This window comes from Hippocampus bargibanti, linkage group LG12 (assembly GCF_051943395.1).
Source record: "Hippocampus bargibanti isolate YZ-2025 linkage group LG12, ASM5194339v1, whole genome shotgun sequence".
Lineage (NCBI taxonomy): Eukaryota > Metazoa > Chordata > Actinopteri > Syngnathiformes > Syngnathidae > Hippocampus > Hippocampus bargibanti.
In genome coordinates this window covers 2,906,245-2,916,335 of record NC_142745.1, presented here as the reverse complement: position 1 = coordinate 2,916,335, position 10,091 = coordinate 2,906,245, and the positions used below count along the sequence as shown (strand labels likewise).

The 10,091-nt window shown below is 39.9% G+C and overlaps 1 long non-coding RNA gene across 1 annotated transcript; it reads right to left on the bottom strand.

The window, feature by feature from the left end:
- Window positions 1-239: 239 nt before the first annotated feature.
- Window positions 240-9,884, bottom strand: LOC148889986 (uncharacterized). Its single transcript, XR_016116708.1, has 5 exons — window positions 9,666-9,884; window positions 7,614-7,745; window positions 6,325-6,498; window positions 2,481-2,563; window positions 240-1,170 (listed from the first exon to the last, which is right to left on the bottom strand). It is a non-coding gene; the product is annotated as an uncharacterized LOC148889986 (long non-coding RNA).
- Between the last annotated feature and the right edge of the window lie 207 nt (window positions 9,885-10,091).

Below are 10,091 nucleotides of genomic sequence, written 5' to 3'. Positions count from 1 at the left end.
ATTATTAGATCATTAGATTATTAGATTATTAGATTATTAGATTATTAGACGATTAGACTATTAGACTATTATATTAATTATTATATTATTATATTATTAGATTATTAGATTATTATATTATTATATTATTAGATTATTAGATTATTATCGTGCCATGAGCCAAAACAAATGGACGCAGTTGGGGATGCGGTTGGGCATGTCGTCGTTGCACGAGGTGAGATGCTAACGGGAGTGTTTATCTGTATGACCTCGTCGAAGGAGAACAAAGCAGTGTCATCTGAAAAGCAGCCATCAAATTGAATTTGAACTACCTCGTTGCGTGTTGTTGTTGTCACGGTTTGCGAGGTGGTGATGGTGGTTGTGGATCCCAAAAAGCAGGTAGGAGGGGGCAGCAGGTTGTATTTGACAAATTGTATTAAAATAAAGTCAGCAGGAACAAAATCTAAAACATCAAAATCATCTGAACAGAAAAGTACAAAGTATCAAAGAAAACGATGAGTAAACGTCTGTCAAAATGAAACAAACCTGACAGGGTGCAGCAAACACATACACAGCATAGAATGACCCGACACCGAATGGTCGTGCCGGGAGTCCTTTTAACTGCCACTGATGAAGACGACCAGCACCTGTGCAACTGAGGGCGGGGCCGACAGCGCCACCCATTGGTCGCCAACCAGATCGTGACAGTTTTTTTTTTATTGTCTCATGGCTGCTAGAGCATCAAAAAAGGGATAAATCCAGTGACATGAATCAGGACACGAGACAAAATGTACGGTCATAAAGCGTATGCGACATCTCGCCACCACCAACCCGTCACCTTCGCCTCAAGAGAAGCAACTTTGATACAAATCTTTCAAATGGGGAGAACTGACGGGTTGGCTGTGTAGCGCGCCGGCAATGCGGACTGGGAGGAATCAATTTTTCATAGGCATTGGGCGGCTGGGCCACTGGGTGCAATGCATGCGATATCAAGAGGAAGGGGAGCCAAGGGGGCCAACAGATGCACTCAAACAGCCGGGAGCCTGCCAAAAAAAAAAGGCTCCAAGATGCAACTTGAAAAGGTGGCGCTCTCCAATGCCGCAGGACCGCCAGTTGGCCTCTTTTTGTCATGTGGAAATAGTCTCGCGCAGGAAAACACATCAGGAGTTGACGTCACGCCTGTCACTCCAGCTGCGATGAAAATGGAATATATGGTTAACTGCTGTTCATCTCAGACGATACCCCGAGAACCAAGTGCGACAGGCAAAACATCTGCATACACACGTACAGTACTAGCATGTGTCTGCAGTGGAAGTCTACTTCACAACCACAGCAATCACACCTCATTTTTTAATTGTTTTTATATACTGAAACTACCAGTAAAACTTTAGTTTCCTGACAAAGCTTCTTGGAAAAGAATTACAGATGACGGCTGAAGAAACCTTTTCATCGATGGACCATTCCTGTATGACTGAGAGCTTACACCAGGGGTGTCAAAGTCATTTTTTGCCGCGAGCCACATTGTAGTTATGGTTTCCACTCGAGGGCCGTTATGAATTTGGGGAACCCATTAGAATGTTTAAATCCCTTCAAATATTACATATAGAGCACACAGCAAATTAATGAATAACTCGTTTTCAAATCTGAAGTCAAGAATAATGACTTTTATTGTGGTTGACATCCAAAAATATGAAATTTTGGCTCAGATTTTAGCAATCATCATGGAATTTAACAAGTTTGATTAGCTTTCGCTGGCCGAAAAAATGATGTGGCGGGCCGGATTTGGCCCACGGGCCTTGACTTTGACACCTGTGGTTTACACAGACTCATTTATATAACTCGTTTGTTTCATACTAAATATTGAAATATTATCAGATGGTCCACCGAGCTACATCAGCAAGGATTCTATAAAATGCAAGCATGACCTTGAAAATGACGGATGGACTGAAACTTTTTTTAATCTTTAAATATCTTCGATAAACAGACGCTCCTCAACTTACAAACGAGATACATTCCAAACTGACATTTGTAAGGTGAATTTGTTCGTAAGTTGTTCAATGCTATATTTTGTATGATATGTATGTTTAAGATTTATATAAGTATGTTTAACGCTTGTATAAGTAACCTGTAAGGGTTTGTACTGAAAAATAAACATTTAATAATACATATGCTCTATAGAGATATATACATGTACAACTGGAGAGAATACTACATATGTAACTACAAAAATGTTTGTACGTACCGTTGTTCGTAACTCGAATGTTCATAAGTAGGGGAGTGTCTGTATGTGTGCATAAAATTCTATAATGATCTTAATCGTCTATTTTGACGGGATATCTGTCTGTGAATGAGGTGACCACCAATTGAAGCCGCCACCCACCGGCGACCGCATTCATTTGCATGCACGGGGTTAGGAGCGGGAAGGGGGGGGGGGGTGCACCCACTGTGTGACAGGTTGCTATGGTTGCGGTTGCCAGGTTATGTGACAAGAAGCAACTTACCGCATTTCTTATTGAGGCCGATGGAACAATGTGAGTGTGAGGCTGAGCCGAGCTGAAAGGGCAACCGGGCCACATATGCCGCACTGCAAATAAAATGGCATGGTTAGGCAAGCTGGAATCACAAGCAGTGCAAACGAAAGACGAGGGACGATGTTTGGCAGCATTGGATGTCGGGAAGATATTTTAGGGGGGAGCCGGGATGCCCTGTTCTTCTTCTGCCAGTGGGGCATGCCCGGAAAACCATCCTAATCAGATGCCCGAGCCACCTCAACTAGCTCCTCTCTATGTAAACGTTTTCTGAGTTGGATTAATTAAATCACAGTCACTGTGTGCTGAAATAGCAATTTTTTGAGGATGTTTAGAATTGCCCTGATACTCATGCTAATTTACTTTGCATCATCTATGTTTTTTCACATAGTAAGTTAGCTTTAAGCTATCTGGATTTTGCTATATTATGGAACACTTTTTTTAATGGCTAAATTCACAGTCATTTTAAACTGGGGGTTGAGTGACAAAACGTTTTAAACCAGCACATTTGGCCTCTTTTGAGAACGATTAAGTGTCCTTGAGAGTTTTGAAAGGTGCTTAGAAATAACGTGTATCATTATTATTATTATTGGTAGTAGTAGTAGTAGTAGTAGTAGTAGTAGTAGTGGTAGTAGTAGTAGTAGTAGTAGTAGTAGTAGTAGTAGTATTTCAGTCCAGTTTTTGTTTCCTTAAAAAGATGTTTGACAAAACAGCGATTTTCTTGACAATGAAAAAAGCGAGGAAGAAGAATTGAGCAATGATTTAAAAGTGTGCTTTCATAAATTTAAATATGTTTTTGGCAGGATCAAATGTTCTTTTTTTCTACTATTTTGTGACTGCTTTCTTTCCTATATATGATAGTTGTCCATGTTAAGTTTATTGTATTGTATTGTATTGTATCATATTGTATCTCGGTTATTTTTTAACAGCATTTTATGTGGTAATTTGTCTATCTTATTTTTGTAAATAAACCATCAACTCTTGTATTGTATTGTATTGTATTGTATTGTATCTCGGTTATTTTTTTTACCAGCATTTTACGTGGTTATTTGTCTCTTATTTTTGTAAATAAACCATCAACTCTTGTATTGTATTGTATTGTATTGTATTGTATCTCGGTTATTTTTTTTTACCAGCATTTTACGTGGTAATTTGTCTATCTTATTTTTGTGAATAAACCATCAACTCTTGTATTGTATTGTATTGTATTGTATTGTATTGTATTGTATTGTATTGTATTGTATCTCGGCTATTTTTTACCAGCATTTTACGTGGTTATTTGTCCCTTATTTTTGTAAATAAACCATCAACTCTTGTATTGTATTGTATTGTATTGTATTGTATCTTGGTTATTTTTTTTACCAGCATTTTACGTGGTAATTTGTCTATCTTATTTTTGTAAATAAACCATCAACTCTATTAATCTATCCATTGAATAACCACCTCCTCCCTTCCACGTCCCACACACACTGTTCATCTTCTCAGTTAATAGTTCAGTTTTTATCAACTCTCCATCTGGCCGGTTCAATGGTTGAGATTTGAAGGACGTGTGTTTGCGCCTCACCTGAAGTCTATCTATTAAATACTCTCGCATGTTTTTTTCCCCCATTTTTTAATCAATTGCATTTGTAGCAACGAATGAAGTAGCTGAGCTAAAAGGTAGATGACCGCCGCGCGCAAATGGGAAGTGCTGAAAAGAAGCGGCAGGAAGCCAGGTCGTTTATCAGCAGCGCGACAGTGCATGAACCGTGGTAGCTGCTGTATTATGCTCCTTCTCATTTGCCTTATTATCTTATCTATACGCATCATTATGGCCGATATTGCCTCGGTGATGAATAGGCTTATTGATTAAGAATGTGTGGTTCCTTTTATTTTAACATCCAGAGATTAGATTAGATTAGAGATTACATTAGATATTTCCTTGACTATTTTCCGAGCTGGAAATACGAAGGGTGTCAAAAGTAGAGGAAGTAGTACAGTAAAGTCTCGTTATATCGATATTGGATATATCGATAGTCCCGGTTATATCGATACTATTTCTATGCACGCACGGAGAAAATTACATGCAAACAGGGTCGGATATATCGATAGTCCCGGTTATATCGATATTTTTTCGGACTCCCTTGAATATCGATATAACGAGACTTTACTGTATTATAAAACATGCATTGTGCATTCAAATACTATGCCAGTGACAGTTCCTGGCTCGGTTTGAGAAGATCAAGTAGACCCCTTTTTTGACACTTTGAATAATAAGACGGAAGAATCGTTACAGCGCCGCATGATTGGCGACTTCTGACCAAAGCCATTGAAGTACCGTGTAAAACTGTTATTTTCATCAGCTGGGGATACACGGAGACAAACACGGTCGTACTGGCGAAGCGCTTTTGTTAGCCTTTGATAATCCGAATGTGTTTGGAACTTGAACGTGCATGCTGAGTCTCTGACAGATGACGTACTTGGAGAGGGGCTACGCTCAATGGCCTGGCAGTAATGAGCGCTGGCCACTAATTAGTTTGTTGCTGGATAGCAGATCGTGCCCTAGCCAAATCTGAAGACCTGTCACTGGAGCAGTGCAGCGAGAAGAGCAGAGAGCTCCTCTAATGAGCCCTCGGCGGTGTGTTTACTGTTAACCAAAGTCATGGCTTTACACTCCGTGCCCCCCCCAACTCCTCCCTTTTCCCCGCCAGGTGGTGCTTGCACACACCCGCAAACACTCTTGGATGTTGGTCAGCACATCTGAGCTATATTCCTAATTCATGAGTGCAAATGCATGCAGGCGCAGACAGACAGACAGACAGACAGACAGACAGGCATGATTGGAAGCAACTCTCGGTTGTGTGCGAGCGTTGGCGCCTAATTAATGTGGTTGCACGGCGATCGTCATGTGTGCATGAGGCGCTCCCCGGTCTGAGATGATTGACTTGATAAATAAAATAATATAATACAATAATAATAAAGCGGGCATATGGGTGCTCTTTTCTGACAAAATAAAATAATAAAATAATAAAATAATAAAATAATAAAATAATAAAATAATAAAAATAAAACAGTAAAATCTTAAAATAGTAAAATAGTAAAATAATAAAATGATAAAATAATAAAATTATAGAATAATAGAATAATAAAATAATAAAATGACAAAAAAAACAAAATAATAACATCATAAAACAATAACATCATAAAATAATAAAACAATAACATCATAAAATCACAACATCATAAAATAACAAAATAATAAAGTTACAAAATAATCAAATAAAATAACATACTAAAATAGTAACATAGTAAAGTTGTTAACTTTTAAATTGTAAAATTGTTAAATAATAAAATTATAAATAAAAAATATTAAAATTGATATGTACCCAAATAAATAAATAAATAAATAAATAAATAAATCCAGAACTAATAAAAAAATCAATCAACTGTCGCTGACTCCATAAAGTTTTATATTTATCCATTGCCAGATCATCTGCAGCTTCGTTTGTCAATTGAAAACAACTGATCAAAGAGAGATTAGTCAAATGGGCCGCATTGATGGATCGATGGCTGTTTGCATTTTCTTACCGTGTCTGTGTGGGTTTTTCTCCGGGTACTCCATTTTCCTCCCACCTTGCAAAAATATGCATGGCAGGCTACTAGAACACTCTAAATTGTCCCTAGATGTAAGTGTGAAGTTTCATTGCACCCTCTCCAGTTTGGTTGCATTGTCTCGTCAGTCTGTATTCCTTTCTGGCGACCCACATTTTAATTATTGCTGTGACTGACTATGAGAATGTGTTTACATGGTGTAAAAAAAATCTCCAAGTAGGTTCACCTCTACTTCCTCTGTGAAGTATTTCAAGTGTCCATCCTTTATTGATCTACGCTGACGTTCCCCTTTGTTTCATCTTGCAATGCCCCCGGGTGAGGCGGGACAGATAACGGTCTTCTCTTATTCATGGGTCTGTCGGACACGCTGACTGGTGACCTCCATAGTTTGCCACAGGAACTGAAAAAAACAAAAACAAAACGGACTGAGTCAAGCACACGAGATGGGACACGGGGCGTTTTCATTCCACTAGGCTCACCTGTACCGGCCAAAAAATTAAATATACCATCATGATACACCTTCATTAGAGATATGGGTCTGGAGTAATATCAGGTGCAAGTGGGGGGTAGCTGTACAAAATACAATGCAATACATACATATTGGTTTATATCGCACTTTAACGTCAATTCTCGAATAAATTCATGAATGGCAGTGAATTAGTTAAGATTTACAAATACGAATGTGCATGTTGTATTGGTTCCGCTGTTTAGAGACTGTATAACATTGCCACATTCATTCTTGTGAAAAGATCAAACTGCAATGGCATGTCTGCGAGATGCATGAGTCTGGCCGTCGCATCCTTCCGCAACTCCATGTGAGGCCCAGATGACTTTGTCGATGACAGCGTGTGAGGTGAATGCAAATATCCATTTGCGCTTTCATGTTGTGGCTCTGAACTCTGCAGTGTGCGTGCAGGTGGTGTAATGAAGCCTCAGTGTGTGAGACTCAATGTGTTATTGAAGACAGGATTGGGTGAAAAACACAAATGTGAGTGTGTGCAACAATTTTATTATGGACTCGTGACATACTGAGCCATCTGCAAAAATTCTCCAATGGATTGCGGGTTGTGCACCTTCTGAATGTAGATCAGTGTGTATTTGTGAGTGTGTGTGTTTGCATGACGAAATCCAGCTCAAAATAACGTGCACGCTAGCTACCATCCAAACTAAGAAAGAAGACAAACGGTTTAGTATCTTTCTACATGTGAGTCCACTGTCTGAACTGGTTTCAGACGGTATTGCAGATCGATAGGAAAGACGCCAGGAGAAAGGTGACAGTGACAACAGCCTAGGTCAAGTGCCAAAGAGACAATAATAATAATAATACATTACATTTTAAGCGCCTTTCAAAGCTCTCTATGACAATTTACAGTTACTTTACAGATGAAGAATTACATAATCATCCTCAAAACTTGCGCTAGCCACTTTTGGTTCGTCTTTGTCGCTCACATATTTTGCTTTCCAAACGCCAAACGTATTCTGTAATATGACCAGACAACTACATTTGGCGCATACTCATTACGGATGCAGCGTGGGCCACTCGCAGCTGCGTTCCCAGAGACATTTGGTGCTTAGGAGAGTGATCAGGCGTCCGCGAGTATCCAGTCCACACGGCGTTCTTCGCTGCCTGCTAATTATTCTTCACACCTAATCGAAAAAGGAGAGCAAGGCGGATGATGGAAGGAAGAACAGAGCAGGAGATGGAGAAGTGATTAGTGGCCAATGTGGTTTTGAGCGTCCTTACAGGAACAATTAATCACATGTCGCCGCCACCTGTCTTGTGTTGTCCCTTCTGTTGCTCCCGGCATTTCCTACAGGATGACAGTGTTTGTACAGTATGCAGCCAGCTGGGTGACCAGTCGACTGGCATGCTCGTCTTCACTGGGCATCAGATATGAATAATAAATTGGTGGAAGAACAATGTCTGTTGACTTTTTCCTATTTTTGTGAACTTTAGGTTATTTCAATGATTGTGAACCCATCTTTAAACACAGCTCAGTCGAAAATGGTTGTATGGAATTGTAGATTTGTTTTTGTTCATCAACTTTGTCGTCAGTCCTGCGGTTTAAATGTTTAGATTCAAAAAAGATCTTGAAACACAAGAGGTGTTGACTCTATGTCATGTACGCTAAGTTTTTGCTAATGCTAATTCGGAGTTGAGCATGGCACTGAAATGCCAATTTTATTGAGTGGGGGAAGCATTCCATTCACAGTAAATGAACAAAAACGTGAAAAATAATTTTTTTTTGCTGTGACATTTTCACCTGAAATGGCAACCATGTCAGAAGCCTTGAACTCCAAAGCTAATCTATTAGCGGGATATTTTAGTTCTATATCTGGTTCCACAGTGTTTTATCTTCATCTAACGTCATTATAAATGGTATTGACTCCAACGTAAAGCACCTTGTCACTTGATTCATTGAGGAAAATGTCAAGTGTGTTTTGGGAGGTCCAAATATTTAAATCCCCAACTTGTGACACATTCAAATGTCACCGGTTCGCTGTTGTTCCCATCTGCGGCATTAGCGCTACGTGTCATTCAGTGGTTAATGGGATCATCATGTTTGTGTCGATAATCGGATGTGTTTGTATTTCAGACTTAAGACAGAGTAATGTGATCCCTCCCACTTTTTTTTCTTTCGCTCCTCTCAACCTTGGACAGCATCCCGAGGCATCAGCGCGATATGGCCAAGGTGAAAATTCCATTTGCAAATTCCCATTATCCCTGCAGCATATGGATACAGACTTGCACTCCGCCTTTCCCATCATCCCTCATTCAGCCCCGTCCTCAATCAAAGCCCACACCCCTCTTACATCCATCCCGTAACTCTCGAGAAGGTCTCAAAGAGCGACTATAATTACAATCAAAGGCAAACTCCTTTGTGTTGTCACTCTCCAACCTCATCGCCCCCATGCGGGGCACTACTGTTCAATTTCTCACTCCCTGAGAATAATCTTGACCCATATTAAAAATTCAACATGCTCATGACATGCAGCCATGCAAACAAGAACCATAGGTGAAGTAAAACGCATCTCCAAAGAAGAAAAGAATGTAAATTTACATGACGATCATTTTGCTCTGGTAACATTTGTAGGGTTGTCATGATCAAATATCTATTTTCCCAACAATTACAACGCATAGGTTTAATATATCATTAAACTGCTGTTTCCTGATGTGGATTTTGCTCCTTGTCAAAATAACTTATGACTCATTGACAGGATTTATTTTATCTGAAAGTGCCTGGAAAAACGTGGATGAAGGCATCACAGCGAGTCCAGCGTATCTTTCTGCCTCCTTGGTTGAAACTTGGTGATCTGTCATTGGGATTTTTCCCCTCGTCCCATTATCTGCAGCGTGTCCAGCGGCGACGTTCGCAGCTTCGTAGCATGCACTACGGAGGCTACATATTTTGGCCTACAGTTCGTGTTTGCCCAAATTGTCGCGGATGGTTAAGTAGAAGTTATAAAAAAAATTCTAAGACACAAAGGTTACAGACTGTAAACCGTTCATGAAACCAGTTAATACTATGGTTAGATTCATTTAGCTAAATTCATTGCAATAAATACCTCTGAGCGGCCGTGTTATTGACCAATTTAGTTGCTCCTTTTTTCGCCTGTTATGCGGTGCAGCTGAAATCGTTCATCGTACATGGCAGTGCAGACCGGGAGCGGTTCTGATGGCAAACATTGATCCTTGACTGCACGTCTCTTAATGAATTCAAGGAACAAAGTGAGTGAGATTAGAGCGCAGAACACAAGAGAACCAGAAAGACAGTAACAGGCGGACAAACATGGGCGGGGGTGAGTGAGAGTGCAGAAAGAATAAGGCTATTAAAGAGTGGGATGAAATGGTATTGTTCCTTTGCCTTCCGGGAGTTTTGGTGTCTATGTGAAGCTTTGCCAGTTCGCTGAGCTCAACTGTGTGCTGCAGGGTGCGACTGCGGCCCGGATGCTTATTTGTGTCTATTGTGGGGGATTTAAAAAAAAGACACA